The sequence below is a fragment of the Lepisosteus platostomus genome, chromosome 5 (genome assembly GCF_059453375.1).
Source record: "Lepisosteus platostomus isolate fLepPlt1 chromosome 5, fLepPlt1.hap1, whole genome shotgun sequence".
NCBI lineage: Eukaryota > Metazoa > Chordata > Actinopteri > Semionotiformes > Lepisosteidae > Lepisosteus > Lepisosteus platostomus.
In genome coordinates this window covers 62,423,369-62,438,938 of record NC_142615.1, presented here as the reverse complement: position 1 = coordinate 62,438,938, position 15,570 = coordinate 62,423,369, and the positions used below count along the sequence as shown (strand labels likewise).

The following is a 15,570-nucleotide window of genomic DNA, read 5'->3' as shown; positions in this document are numbered from 1 at the left end:
TGAACTTTTTCTAAATGAAATGACAATAATCAAACATGCAGGCAGATTTTTGAAAAGTATTCGGAATTGACAGGGTGCCCCTTTGGAACAATCGTCAGAAATTGTGAGAAAATGAAAGTTATGTAAGCTCTCACACAAAGCATTGAAGATTGGAATCTGAGTGTAAAAAAGTTACCCGTCTCCCAATGATAGGCAGGGATACACACCATGACTCGAATAGACTCAGCGAACTTTAACACCTATGATATTACGAGTGCTTTGCACGTGTCGAATTTCAAGAAGGAACTACTACAACAGTTGTGGACATAATTCAATACCACCGGCAAAGTCCAATGCCGGCAACATCTGAGAAAATAATGTTCGCTCATGGAATTTGGTCTTTGAATGGCTGGCGGGAAAATTCATTTATACTCCTGTTGCACCCTCAGCTGAAACATGTTAAAATAACAACGCAGATTTGTTGCAGAACCTGACAAGAATTATTGGGTTAGCACTGTATGTATTCTTGTATATTTACTTTAATTTTAATATAAATGTAAACATGCATGCTGTATAAGCTATTGTAATTTTAAAATATGTTAGCTGAGGATGCGAATTATACCTTGTGAAACACGCAAGGAACTGTAAAAAAGGCTGTTATTTGAATAAAATTGGCGATCACAAGAAAACCACAATTTATGTGGTATTATCATCAATATCCTTCAAAATCTACGTTCAAATGAAGGATTTGAAGAAACTATGAAAAAAGCAACAGTAATAGCAGAGGATTTTGATTTTTGCTCTTCAAGTCAGCAGATCACCGTAGAGTTGCACCCCTACAAACAGCACAAAGGATGAATCCCACTACCTTCATTATTGCTGTGTTTGTGCCAGTGAAAGTAGCGTTTGTGTTATTGAAAGCATCTCGGAAGATGAAGGTGCAGTCACTTCCACATGTCATGATATCATTAGATCTGACGACAAGAGCTGAAGCCCCCCCTAGTCCAAGCCAGCAATGTGAAGATGGGTATGGAGGAAGGTAGTGTGGCTGAGTGGTCTAAGGTACTGGATTTAGGCTCCAGTCTCTCTGGGGGCGTGGGTTTGAATCCCACTGCTGCCAAATATTAATGTTTTAAGACCTGCAATACAATCAGTAAAAGCGCTTTTTGTTAGGCTGCGGGAGGTGTTTAGAGATAGACTTTCTAAAAGACAGGCTTAACATCAAGGCAGAAAAAATATTTTGTTTTCTCAACAGAAATTCTCTTTGGCACGTTCAGCTTTATGTAGGGAACAACGTCTGCCGAGATCACTTTTGAGGCAGTGCACATGATAGTGTACCGGCAAGTACATTTAATATTGGCTGTGGTGGTGAGCTGCTTTTGTCTGTGAAACTTTTAATTCTTCACGCCGAATCGTTGGCAGGGGTAAAGCTTATTAAATCTTTGAACATAGCGCTCCATCAGAAATACTTTGTTCGTGATCAAAAGAGATCAGAGGATTAACTTCATGGATTCACATAGCATACCTTACAGGAAAGATTTAAAAGGGGAATTGATTGTGCTTCCTGATGTTGTTCCTGTCGTTTCTTTGGATACAAAGGTGAATGTTCTTTGACGTTCTGCTAGAGTATCCACTGGGTGGGCTTTATCAATCAGCTCGGAGAGGTCATCAGTGCTCTGTCTCTGGAAAATAATCAGCACTGTCGTTTTTCCCTGTGCTGTCTTTTAAAACATATAAGATCACGAGTTTACAGATTTCTCCAAATAACAACTATACATTTTAACCCAGCGGTTAGCATTCCTTCAATCCAATAGTTTTACTCCGGGTAAAAAGCAGCGAAATATATAGAGAGATTATATTCAAATATTTCAACGTTCTTATTGGATTACCTGTATGGAGATATCGCTCAGAATTCCTAATATGATTTTGAGTTCAGTTTTGCTTTACTACTTTCAGAGTCTTTTATTGACCTTGCTGAAGCAGAGAAGTGACATAATCACAAATGCGACTTACCTGTGCTGCTGTTTTTGGTTAATAATGATTATTGCAAGGAAAAAAAAACAGCTCCTTGCATTAAGAGCAAGAGCAACCAACACGCTCGCTTGTTGAGTTGGGTTTTTTTTCCGTGGTGCTCTTCCTCAGATGTAAAGTTATTTGGCGAGCAAGGACCTCTGAGAAGGAGCCTGAATCCATCAAGAACTCAGAAATTCTAATATCGCACTACTGTCTTGTGTACAGAGATCTGCTTCTTCCTTTTTGAGTGTTTTGGTGTTTAAGAGCACGCTTCCTACCTCGAATGTTAGTTTCAGGAGATGTGCTACCGGATAAATGATTATCTTGAAAAGGTTTGGGGATGCACTGGCCGGGATTAAAACCCGGCTCAATTATTTGGAAGTCACCTGTACTACCAACACACTTCTAAGAAGCACCCGCACATTTTCGCAATCCTCTCTCTCACCTACAAAGTTATGAAGACACAGACGACCAATGAAAACTAATTTGATTCACCCAAGGCTTCACTCTTCTGTTGTGATGTTGTTTTAATTAGTGTTAGCTGTGATGAGGTATTGTTTCTGTCTCTTAAAGTTTAAGAGTCTGCTCCTTTCTTCCTGGTATAGAAAAAAACATGTTCCATCTTTGTTTACAAACACCACTGTAAATTATTTGTCCATCTCTAAAGCCTGTGTGTATTGACAAGGCAATTCAAAAGCACATATTAAATAAGAACACGATCCTTCTTGTTACCATTCCCGTGGTTGGAGCGTTGTTTCGCCCTTTAACGTTCTTCTACAATATTTACAGACAGGGCTTTATCACTGGAGTTGTGTGCATCGGTCCATGAACATCAACTGTACTGCTGTTTTTCTATGCGTAATTTAATCGCAAGCACTTAAAAGATGCAAAAAGATGTCAAGGAAAACATAATTGAAAGACAGTCGAGTAAGGAGGTAGAAAAACGCTCTCCCCCATTGAAGAATCAACCACCGTCGCCCATGTGACTGGATATAAAAATAAATTATTCATTTCAATTATTCATGAAGGGTGGATTGTGGTCAGTGAACATATGCACATCTTTAAGTCAGTTCCACCATCTGTGCCATAGGGGATGTAGTTCAATGGTTTTCATGTATGAAGTTCCGAGTTCAATCCCTGGCATCACCAGATGTCTTACATTATTGTGCTCACATCGCAATCTTCTGTTGAGTGAGAACTCTTTGCTCGTGTTCATAGAGAGACAGGTTTACACAATTAAACTCAGTCACACACGAAGTGCTACAGTGTTGCTCTGCTGTTTTAAATGTACCTCCAAAGCATTTTGTTCTGTTAACTACCAAATGATTTGAACTAATTTTACATCATATTCAGGAAATCCAGAGAAGGTCATCAGACTTTTAGTGGCTGTTGAAGAAAACACCTGTTTAATCTCACCAGGGATTTCTTGAGAGATCATTCAGCAAGCGAGTTAACAGGGGTTAACGTAGAGAGTGGCGGAGGTGGGATGTCAGGGCTTGATGTCACTGCTTTATGCAAAGAATGGAGGGGTGGTCGTCAGGGCTATATGACTGTGCTTCACGCAGAGAGTGGTGGGGGTGTGATGTCAGGGCCATACGACAGTGCTTTACACAGAGAGTGGCGGAGGTGGGATGTCAGGGCCTGACAACACAGCTTAACGCAGAGAGTGGATGGGTGGGTGTCAGGGCCATATGACACTTCTTTACGTAGAGAATGGCGGGGGTGGGATGTCAGGGCTTGACGACACTGCTTTATTCAAAGAGTGGAGGGGTGGGGTGTCAGGGCTATATGACAGTGCTTTCCGCAGAGAATGGAGGAGGTGGGATGTCAGGGCCTGAAAACACAGCTTAACGCAGAGAGTGGAGGGGTGGTGTTGGGGCCATACGACACTTCTTTACACAGAGAGTGGTGGGGGTGGGATGTCAGGGCCATATGACACTGCTTTATACAGAGAGTGGCGGGGGTGGGATGTCAGGGCCTGAAGATACTGCTTTACGCAGAGAGTGGCGGAGGTGGGATGTCAGGGCCTGACAACACAGCTTAACGCAGAGAGTGGAGGGGTGGGCGTCAGGGCCATACGACACTTCTTTATGCAGAGAGTGGTGGGGGTGGGATGTCATGGTTATACGACAGTGCTTTCCATTGAGAGTGGTGGGGGTGGGATGTTATGGCCATAAGACACTGCTTTATGCAGAGAGTTGAGGGATTGATGTCAGGGCCATACGACAGTGCTCCACTCAGGCCTCTGCTTGAATTTGTACTCCTCCTCTCTCCCTACCTCTACCTCTATGATATTTGCACTTTCTGGAGAGGCGATTTTCTCCACTTCAGTAGCCCGATTGCGTGGAGAGGGCTGTAGAATGTGGCACCGCCTTTCCTGCTCCGTCCATGACAGGCGTGCTGGTCTCTGGAGAGAGAGCACGGTCCATCACGCACTCCAATAAAGGCACTGGAAGCAGCTGAAACGCATTGGCGAAGCTCAGCACTGGGCCGCTGGGCACATCTTACCACTGTTTCCGTAGTGTAGTGGTTATCATGTTCGCCTCGCATGCGAAAGGCCCTCGGTTCGAAACCGGGCGGAAACAGACTGGCTTCTTTTGTCGCATACAAATGGGTTGTACAACTTTTAACTAGCAAATGGAAGAGGGCTGAAGTAAGAGACAAGATGTAAATAGGGTTAACTTAAGTCAGTTCTGCCTGAAAATTAGACTTCTAAGCAACAGGGGTTTATGGCAGGAAAGGGGGTTAACTGATAAGGATTCCAGATGCGAGGGGGCATAATCTTAAACTGACCATTTGGCCAGGGTCTCTTAACTGGCCAAATACCACGACCCCCCCCCCCCTTACCATAACACCGAATGACGTCTGAAGCAGCAAGGAAGGACTATATAACCTAAAAGTTTGTACCGGCACATCGAACAATACTTCGGTTTTGTTGTTTCTTGTGGGAAACAAGACTTCGGCTTTATTGTTCCTTGTGTCCGTCATGGCAGTGAACAGGTCCTGGTTACAGGATCTCTAAAAAAGGAAATAAAGACTGAAATCAGATCCGACCCGCCATGCTGCCACGGTGACGGTGCACTGCCCAGTGAAAGTAGCAGCCTGTCCCTGGACTGTGGGAAACTGGAGCACCTGGAGGAAACCCCCACAGACAAGGGAGAGAACATGCAAACTCCACACAGACAGCACCCACACCCCAGGTCCAGAACTGTGAAGCATGCCCGACGATGCGGAAGGGCTTTTACAAATGAGTGTGTAACTCACACTGGTGCCCAGGATGGCCTGCTACCGGAACGCAACCTAATTTTCTTAATGCAGTTTGTTCGAAGCGGTTTGCAGGAGCTGGAGGTGAGGACTGAGCTGGGGTCCAGTGTGCGAGAGTGACTACTGATGTCGTGTGTGTGTGTGTGTGTGTGTGTGTGTCTGGATCATTGTGAGCGCCGTCAGGTTTGTGTATTTGTTTAAACAAGAGGACGTGTCTGTGCGGGTCTGAGTCTGTGTGAGGGTGCAGCTCTAACTGTGCGCGCGGGCGTGTCTATCTCTCTACACTGCATGAGGGGCTAAATCTGCCTCTGAGAAACTGACTTTTCAGAAGAAAAATCTATGAAAAGGCATGGCCTGGCCCTCTTCTCTTGCTCCCGACGTATAACACACTGGGGGATGAAGCTGGTGTCTTCAGCTGTAACCCTAGCTATTTATGCAAACAGCTCTTTTATGAAAAGCAGCTCTAGGCCTAGACAAGAGGAACAGATAAAACAAATCTTAGATTTATGGCTTATTCAAAGCAGACTGAGCGCTGCTATACTGTATGTAGGAGCCAGAGATGAAGAATGAGCTATTTAAGGAAATCAGGAGTGTGAGAGAGGGAGTGTGTGTTTTTCCTCCCAATAGAGAAGGCTTGTGGTTCTTTCTGCTTTTCTGCACAGGCTGCCAACGTAAGTACGTGTTGGGTTCTTGGTTTGAATGCTTGAGTTGTCAGGCTGGCGTTTTTTGTTCCTATTGGAGCCCATAATTGTGAACAAGGCGCTTGAGGACGTCTCTGTGCAGGTGTGCGTTTGTAATGACGTGTGTGCGCATCTCTGTAGCGGATGTTTCAGTAAAAAAACACATTTAAAACATTCAACCTTTTCATGTTCCTAATATTCTTTCATTCTTCACAATAATAACTAAGGTTGCTGCTGGAAGAGGTGTTAGTGGGGCCAGCAGGGGGAACTCTCACCCTGTGGTCCATGTGGGTCCTAATGCCCCAGTATAGTGACGGGGACACTGGAAAAACTGTAAACAGGTGCCGTCCTTCAGATGAGACGTAAAACCGAGGTCCTGACTCTCTGTGGTCATTAAAAATCCCGGGGTGTTTCTCGAAAAGAGTAGGGGTTTTACCCCAGTGTCCTGGCCAAATTTCCCATTGACCCTTACCAATCATGGCCTCCTAATAACCCCCATTTATGAATTGGCTTCATTACTCTGCTCTCCTCCCCACTCATAGCTGGTGTGTGGGGAGCGTTCTGGTGCACTATGGCTGCCGTCCCATCATCCAGGTGGATGCTGCACATTGGTGGTGGTGGAGGGGAGTCCCCATGTCCTGCAAAGCGCTTTGAGTGGAGTGTCCAGAAAAGCACTATATAAGTGTAAGCAATTATTATTCATTATAATGTAATAAGTCCATTATTTCTCACCCCTCCATTGCAAGGCATACACAACACAAACACCAGGAACAATTATCTCAGAAGTGAATTGCAAATGTATTGAGTTGTGATGCAACAGTAACTTGAACCTAACATGACTGTGGCGTGCATTTTTGAAATTGCATTTTCACAGCTGAAATACAAAATGAAGCTGATCGCAGTCCAAACTCAAGGTATTGTTGTAAAACTAAATATTCAACATGTTTCTACCTGTCCCTTTTCAGCTCACTCAGAAGTCCACAGCCTGCAGCCTGGTGCCTCTCTGTCTCCCCCCTCCACACTGCTGGTCCAGTGGAGGTGCTGTTTGATCCTGCACGATCTGTCCAGAATCGTATAGTCTTACTGAGCAACGCAGGGCTCCCTGGCCCCAGGTACGAACAGTGAGTGTCAGTGCAGAACAGCTCTCTGACACTCCGCTCCCTCACTCCAGCTGATCAGGGCAACTACACAGTGAGGGACCTTAATGGAAGCAGTATCAGCACTGTGATCGTCACTGTGGGTGGTGAGCAGGTCTACAGTAGGATCACTAGAGGGCTCTATATTCTTGACAGAGTGTGTTCTTATATCATCCTCTGTCCTGATTGTCTTTCAGCTCACAGAGACAATGTCACCCTGCAGCCTGAAGCCTCTCTGTCTGTCCCTCTGTTCACTGGAGAGCCAGTGGAGGTGCTGTTTGATCCTGCAGGAGGTGGAAACTGGACCTCAGTGTGTTCTGTCCAGAACAGCACAGCCAGCTGTGTCCCCCAGTACAGTTTTTTTTTTATTTTTGATGATTAGCCATATGTTGATTACAATATTGTACATAATGTATAATTTGAACTTGATATTTTTCAGGAGTGAATGATTGTATATTTTCAGAATAAATTTCGAAACCAAATTATTGTCCCTCGATCTCTGTCTCTCTCTCGTCCTGCTGTCTGTCTGTCCCTGCCTCTCTGTCTCTCTCTCTTTCAGCCCCGTCTGTCAGTCTGTCTGTCCTTCTCTCTCCTTCCTCTCTCTCTCTCCTTCCGCTCTCTCTCTCGGTTTGTTTGTCCCTCAATCTCAATCTTTCTCTTTGCCTGCTGTCTTTCTGTGCCTTCATCTTTGTGTCTCTCTCTCCTTCCTTTCTGTCTGTCTCTCTGTCTGTCCTGCGTTGTCCCAGCTGGGCCTGTCTCCCCGGCTCTCTGCCTTCAACTCTGTTCGCCGATGTCCCACCAGCCCGTCTCTCTGTCAGCCTGTCTCTTGACTTGCAGGAGGAAGAGGAGGTGGAGACAGCTCCTCCGGCAGGAGAGAGGAAGAAGGTCAGTGCTGGTCCCACCCTGCCTCCTGTCCTGTCTGTGGTGGAGTTTCGCCATCTTGTCTGTCTTGTCAGCCCTGTCTGTCAGTGTCTCTCTCCTCCTCCTCTCTGTGCTGTGGTGTCCAGTCAGTGTGTCTCTCTCCTCCTCCTCTCTGTCCTGTGGTGTCCAGGCAGTGTGTCTCTCTCCTCCTCCTCTTCTCTGTCCTATGGTGTACAGTGGGTCAGTATTAGTGGGCTACACCCAGGATCACTCACTGCGAGTGTGATCTCAGCAGAGTCTCTGTACTCTTGGGACACTTGACTCACCTGTCTCTCTCTTTCTCTCCCTGTGCTGTCCCTCTCCTGCCCCCTCTCTCCCTCCTCGGACTCCAGCTGGAGGAGGTCCAATCACCACCTCCTGTGAGACAGAAGAAAAAGAAGGTGGGTAATGCTCTGATCCTCTCTTTACTCCTGTCCAGTGTCCAGTCAGTGTGTGTGTATGAACCCCTCTCTCTCTCAGTGCAGTGTTCATGTACTGGAGTGTCCAGTCAGTGTGTGTGTATGAACCCCTCTCTCTCTCAGTCCAGTGTTCATGTCCTGGAGTGTCCAGTCCGACTCTTAACGTGACTCTCCTGTCTCTGCTTCAGAAGTGCTGGTGCGTCTTTTTAAAGTCCCTGAGCTGCATGTCGGTGGAGACAGATGATAAGGACGAGCCGATGGAGGCGGCGGACACCGTGTGTCAGGAGAGGAAGAGCGAGTGAGAGGAGGAGCAGGCTGCCGGGAAGGACAAGAAGAAGAAGAGGAGGTGCAGGTGAGCAGACAGGGGGACGCCGCCCGGTCGTGTCTGTGATTCAAGGAGGAGTCTCCTCTTGCTGTTTGATCTCATGGTGATGTCCGTGTCTGTGTCCCTCACACCTGCAATAACAATATTCTTTCCAGGTTCCTTTCCTGGTTCTGTGCCAGCTAAGATCGGAGTCGCCTTCCCCACCAAGGACTGGACTGGACTGGACTGGACTGGAGCTGAGGGACACCAGACTGGACTGGACTGGAGCCAAGGGACCCCAGACTGTGCTGGACCGAAGCTGAGGGACCCCAGACTGCACTGGACCGGAGCTGAGAGACACCAGACGACTGGACTGGAGCTGAGGGACCCCAGTCTGTGCTGGACCGAAGCTGAGGGACCCCAGTCTGTGCTGGGCCAAAGCTGAGGGACCCCAGTCTGTGCTGGACCGAAGCTGAGGGACTCCAGACTGTGCTGGACTGAAGCTGAGGGACCCCAGTCTGGACCGAAGCTGAGAGACCCCAGTCTGTGCTGGGCAGAAGCTGAGGGACACCAGTCTGGACTGAAGCTGAGGGACCCCAGTCTGTGCTGGACCGAAGCTGAGGGACCCCAGACTGTGCTGGACCGAAGCTGAGGGACCCCAGACTGTGCTGGACCGAAGCTGAGGGACCCCAGACTGGGCTGCACTGGAGCTGAGGGACACCAGACTGGACTGGATTGCACTGGAGCTGAGGGGCCCCATACTGGACTGGACCAGAGCTGAGGGGCCCCAGACTGGACTGGACCGGAGCTGAGGGACCCCAGACTGGACTGGACCAGAGCTGAGGGACCCCAGATCCCAGTCTGGACTGAAGCTGAGGGACCCCAGTCTGGACTGAAGCTGAGGGACCCCAGACCCCAGTCTGGACTGAAGCTGAGGGACCCCAGACTGGACTGTGGAAAACTTTCACATTATCTCCACCTGAGTCCTCAGATCGTCTGCACGACCTTGTATTATTAAGTATTATTTTAAGGTCCTGTGATGATCGTAAGATGGGGGGGGGGGGGGTGTCCCTTGACATTAATCTGTATTGTAATTTTTGTTCTTTTGTTAAGCATCATTAAAATGTTTTTTAAAAAAAGCTTTTGGTTTTTTCCCTCCCCCCCCGAAACGAACAAACAGAGTCTGTCTTTCTCTTTCATCCCGGAGAGTTTGTGGTTGATGGATTGAGGCCGAGAGCCCTCGTTGTCGGCGTGCCACCAGTTAGCGGGGCTAAAGCAGGGGGGGCATCGTGTCCAATACTCCTTGAAACGAGACAGATTTCAAGCCACCTCCGTCTGAAGAGAAGGAAGTTGACCACGAACTCCAGGGTGTCCTAGGAAGCTCTTTAGCCATCATTTGCCCAGCAGCCATCTCACCCTGCAGCTCCCAGCTAGCAGCCCCCTCCCCACTGGAGCCCAGCAGGTAGAAGCCTGGTCAGTACCTGGAGGGGAGACTCCTGGGAAAAACTGAGGTTGCTGCTGGGAGAGGTGTGAGTGGGGCCAGCAGGGGGCGCTTTCACCCTGCGGTCTGTGTGGGTCCTGATGCCCCAGTATAGTGACGGGGGACACTGGACTGTAAACAGGCGCCGTCCTTCGGATAAGACGTCAAACCGAGGTCCTGACTCTCTGTGCTCATTAACAATCCCAGGGTGTTTCTGGAGAGGAGTAGGGGTGTTACCCCAGTGTCCTGGCCTGATTCCCCCCCTGGTCTTGACCCATCATGGCCTCCTTATCACCCCCCCTCTCTGAACTGGCTCCATCCCTCTGCTCTCCTCCCCACTGAGAGCTGCTGTGTGCTGAGCGGACTGGAGCATCATCCACGTGGGGGCTGCACACTGGGGGGGCTGGAGGGGATCCCCCTGACCTGGGAAGAGCTCTGAGTGGAGAGTCCAGACGGATTAATTATTATTATTATTATTCGTGCTGCACTGGGCTTCAGTCCTGGTAGTGAGAGGGGGATCTGTGATCAGTACAGATACTTATGACTGTATAATAATACACGATAGAAATGGAAAACAGGGTAGCGCTGTAGTCTCTTCGAAACGTTTTGAACTGCCAGAAGAAGTTTTCACAACCCGGACTCGTGAAGGTACAGGTCTTCTCCCTTCGTCCGGAGTAAGGTGAGAGGTTATCCCCTCGGGGCGCAGTATCCCCGATGCACCCCCCCACCACCACCCAAAACGACACACACTTCTGTGACGATTGGGAGACCCCGGTTCGATCAGCCCCTGCGGTGTAGGAAACGACCCGCTGGAGAGAACACGCAGACTCCACACAGAAGGGTCACCTCGGCATTTATTCCAACAGCAAAACACCAGAGAGAAACGGGTCTCCGAAAGATGAGCGCACACCGGGAAAAACACTACGGGGTCATTACAAATGGGAATAGGAGTTCTTTTTTTCTTTTCCGGACGTCAGTTGTATCGTGTCCTGGTGATTTCTCCCGTTTCGAACGGAGTTCAATGTCACGTTTCTACTTTATTAGAGAGAGGCACTGAACTTTGGGGAACGTGACATCCACCCAGTATTACTAGTAGGTTGATAAATATAAATGTTCTTTTTCCCCCCGTATGATACCTCGCGAAATATAACGATGGCCAACTCCTTAAGTCGAAATTTAAACCCTTCTCACGCTACAAGACAGTCCGTCAACATCGCTGCGGCCCGAAGCGCGACCTTCGGTATGACGTTGGCGGAAGGGGGTAGGGTAAGTACGTCACAGCCGGGGGAAGCCCCTATCACGTGAGAGGGGTGCGGCGGGCGACGAGCCCCCGGGGGCGAAGAGAAGTTGATTTGCGTGGGGTGTGGAAACACTACACGACCGGGCAAGCGAGATGTTTTTTTTTTTGTTTTGTTTTTTCAGAACATCAGAACAACCGCAGAGATGACCATCGATCCACTCCGGACGTTTCCTTTTTTGTCCTTTTTGGCCTCCAAAATAAAAAAAAAAAACTGGGATCCATCGTGGCGTTGCCAAATTAAAACGTCAACCACTTTTCGGGCTTTCGTGCTGTCCATGATGAAACCGTCATGGTTGTGTAAGGATACCTTACGTCACAGACCGGCGGCGCTCGGACGTGAGGAGTGTCGTTACGTTTTTGAAACGGGCACGTCAGACAAGATCTCTGACAAGATCTCTGAAAAACCCAAACCTGTAAGATTCAATTTCAATTCAGTTTTTTTTATATAGCGCCTTTCACAACAAGAATGCCCCAAGGCCCCGAACAAAGGAGTTGTTCCACACCCCCGCCACCCTCTGTGTACAGTAGAGCCCCCTGTACTGACTGGAGGAGCTCACCCAGCTGTGTCTGGAGAGAAGCCGGGGTATCGGCTTCAACCACAGGGCTGGGCGGCTTGTTCCCCACCCCCACCCCCTTCTGTGTACAGAAGAGCCTCCTGTCCTGACTCCAGTAGGAAATGTCACCTGGAGGCAACACACCGGCTTCTTTTAACAGATCACCTCGGGAATCGGGAACAACGGAGCTGTGTGCGGACGTCTGTACGGAGGGGTTCAGCGCGGAAGGGCTCCGGGCTCGGGTCTGGACCCGGAGGGGGGGGAGACTGTCTGTGTGGAGTCTGCATGTTCTCCCTGTGTCCTTCGGGTCCAAAGACAGGCTTTTGGGCTAATTGGCTTCTGGGAAAACTGGCCCTGGTGTGTGTGTGTCCTGTGATGGAGTGCTGTCCTGTCCAGGGTGTGTGAGTGAGTGTGTGTTTGTCATGTGATGGACTGGTTCCTGTCCAGGTTGTGTGAGTGTGTGTGTCTGAGTGTCCTGTGAGGGACTGGTGTCCTATCCAGGTTGTGTGTGTGTGTCCTGTGAGGGACTGGTGTCCTGTCCAGGGTGTGTGAGTGTGTGTGTGTCCTGTGATGGACTGGTGTCCTATCTAGGGTGTGTGTATGTCCTGTGATGGACTGGTGTCCTGTCCAGGGTGTGTGAGTGAGTGTGTGTGTCTGTGTGTCCTGTGATGGACAGATGGTACCAAGCCTGGACACCCATGAGACACTGGCTTCCTCAGAAGACTCTCACGGAGGGCACACTGTCCCTAACCCGGGTCCAGAAGAAACTACCGTGATCTATAATTCCTGCGCCTCGGAAGGGTTTATGACGTCTATGTCCGGCGCCCGCGCCCGTGGACCGGCGGTTTGGCGTCGCGCTCCGCAGCTCGAGCTTCGGTGCGAGGCAGGGCGGGAGGGAGTCGATGTGGCCTCGGCGCCATCTTTGCTGGTGAGTCAATTGTGACCGTTGCGGTACAACAAACCATCAATCAAGCTTTTCCCACCCCGTCCAGTATTTCTGTCGCGGCCCACGTCCCTTACAATCGACAATCTATAAAAAAAACAGTAGCCCTTCGCAACATTACACGCCATTTTTTTTATTTTAAACGTCCGCTAGATACGCAGGTGGCTCGATACCTGTCTTATCCTCGCCGGCGTCTTTATACCGGCAAGTGAATTTTATTTGGGGTCCCTCAGAATTGTGACAGAAATGTCAGTGAACCACAATAAAAAACGAAACTTTTTTTTAAAGGCGGTGAATGGATTTTTTGAGTAACCGTGTAGCGACTAACGTAAGGAAAAAAAAGTTGTCTTTCCCTACGAAGACGTTTTGGTACAGGACTTTCTTTAAATATCAGTTGTGCATAGCGTTTTACAAAAAGTTGATGATGATCTTGGAGATAATTGCAAAGGAAAATTGAGATAACTACCAAAACATTACGTGTGAAACGACAGGACAGAACTTTGAACCCACAAAGAAACAAAGGTATGAAATATTGCCTCGTCATGGGGGGTTGATAATTGTAGTAAGTGTTCCTAATTTTCGTAAAGAAATGTATATTATGGGAGTCACACGTGAGATTTAGTGTATATACGTTTCATATTGTGCATATATACGGGGTTAAAAAGTGGAATGAGTATGATTATAAACTCGTGTGTCCTATAATCAGATAATTTTTGAACAAGCTTTGATTAGACAGGTGAAAAACAACATCAGATCCTTTTTTTTAATATATTCTCACGTCTGAATATCAGCTTCTCCCCTCTGGCCAACATTTCAGGGCTCCCAGGTGTAGATCCCAAATTGAAACAAATATTAATTTGTTACCCAGTTAAACAGTTAATAGAAGTGAGTGACCAGGGTAAATAAAGGTGGGTCAGTGTAAACTGTTTATTCTGGACCAGACTTCGTCATGTGTGATATGTCATGACTTCTTATATTAAGTTTTATCTTTATATTTAGTTCTACATGTGTAATAGATGCGATGTGTGTCCATAAAAAGGTTTCTCCAGGGGAAAATCAAGTTGGTTTTAAAACCGTGTTTCCTTTTTAGGGTACGTTTGCATTCCAAGTGTGGGGTTTTTGCCTTTTTATCATATTTTGGATGTGAATCCGTGGTATTTTTGCTGAGACAAGTTGCCTTTCTTATACGCGGAGGGATCTGCTCGTGAGATGTCCGCTTGGTCCATTTCTGAGCTCAGTATAAGGTGTAGAAAGCATGACTGTCATCATAACCCGCATCTCACCCAGGTGTGGAATAATGTTGTGACTATTGCTTCAGCAATAACATGCTGATTGCATGTTTCTAGATGGGTATAACAGAGATCTCAACTACTGAGGGGCCTTATTAATAAAGTCTCCACAGCCGAAGCGCTGTATCTCTTTTCAGCTGGCGATAAACCTTTCCTCGATCCTTTGCGGACTTGTAAAACTGTTCCTGATCAGAATAAAAAACGCTCACGCTAATACACAAGCACGCGTGTCTCGCCAAAGCTGACAAATAGACAGACGGACAAGCCGCACTGCACGTGTGAACAGGGGAATGAGCGAGCGAGCGGGGATAGGGCGCCTCCTGCGCTTAAAGGCTTACAGCACCTGGTATTCCCAGGCGGTCTCCCATCCAAGTACTAACCAGGCCCATCCCTGTTTAGCTTCCACGATCAGACGAGATCAGGCGTGCTCAAGGGGGTGTGGCCGTAAGCAAGAGCAAGGCTCGCTGGCACCCTTCTTATTGAGAGGACAGCTCCGTCACCTCTTTTACGACGCTGCTTTTTTTCCCTTGCGTTTTTCTCTTCTTCCCACGTTCTCTCTCTTCACTGCCTTCGTCCCCGCTCTATTTCACTGCAGCCTTTCACTCTTGCTTCCTTCCAATGAGGACGGAGCTGCGGGAGAAAGGGCGCTATAGAGGATCGCTGTGGAGAGCTGCTGCTGTGCTTTGACATCTGAGCTCTGTGGAAAACGATCTCAATACAATTCTGAAAAACGCGACTCTCCGAACGCCAGCCGAACAAGTCTCCACAGCCGAAGCGCTGTGTCTCTTTTCAGCTGGCGATAAACCTTTCCTCGATCCTTTGCGGACTTGTAAAACTGTTCCTGATCAGAATATAAAACGCTCACGCTAATTCACAAGCACCCGTGTCTCGCCAAAGCTGACAAATAAACAGACGGACAAGCCGCACTGCACGTGTGAACAGGGGAATGAGCGAGCGAGCGGGGATAGGGCGTCTCCTGCGCTTAAAAGCTTACAGCACCTGGTATTCCCAGGCGGTCTCCCATCCAAGTACTAACCAGGCCCATCCCTGTTTAGCTTCCGAGATCAGACGAGATCAGGTGTGCTCAAGGGGGTGTGGCCATAAGCGAGAGCAAGGCTCGCTGGCACCCTTCTTATTGAGAGGACAGCTCCGTCACCTCTTACGACGCTGCTTGTTTTCCCTTGCGTTTTTCTCTTCTTCCCACGTTCTCTCTCTTCACTGCCTTCGTCCCCGCTCTATTTCACTTCAGCCTTTCACTCTTCCTTCCTTCCAATGAGGACGGAGCTGCGGGAGAAAGGGCGCTATAGAG

The 15,570-nt window shown here is 48.3% G+C and overlaps 3 non-coding genes and 1 pseudogene across 3 annotated transcripts; 2 read left to right on the top strand and 2 right to left on the bottom strand.

Moving 5' to 3' along the window:
* Nucleotides 1-1,017: 1,017 nt before the first annotated feature.
* Nucleotides 1,018-1,099, top strand: trnal-uag (transfer RNA leucine (anticodon UAG)). The gene has a single exon. It is a non-coding gene; the product is annotated as a tRNA-Leu (tRNA).
* Nucleotides 1,100-4,504: 3,405 nt separating this feature from the next.
* trnaa-cgc (transfer RNA alanine (anticodon CGC)) lies at nucleotides 4,505-4,577 on the top strand. The gene has a single exon. It is a non-coding gene; the product is annotated as a tRNA-Ala (tRNA).
* A 10,015-nt stretch (nucleotides 4,578-14,592) lies between these two features.
* LOC148670811 (5S ribosomal RNA) lies at nucleotides 14,593-14,711 on the bottom strand (annotated as a pseudogene).
* Nucleotides 14,712-15,248: 537 nt separating this feature from the next.
* On the bottom strand, nucleotides 15,249-15,367 carry LOC148670810 (5S ribosomal RNA). Its single transcript, XR_015937189.1, has one exon. It is a non-coding gene; the product is annotated as a 5S ribosomal RNA (ribosomal RNA).
* Between the last annotated feature and the right edge of the window lie 203 nt (nucleotides 15,368-15,570).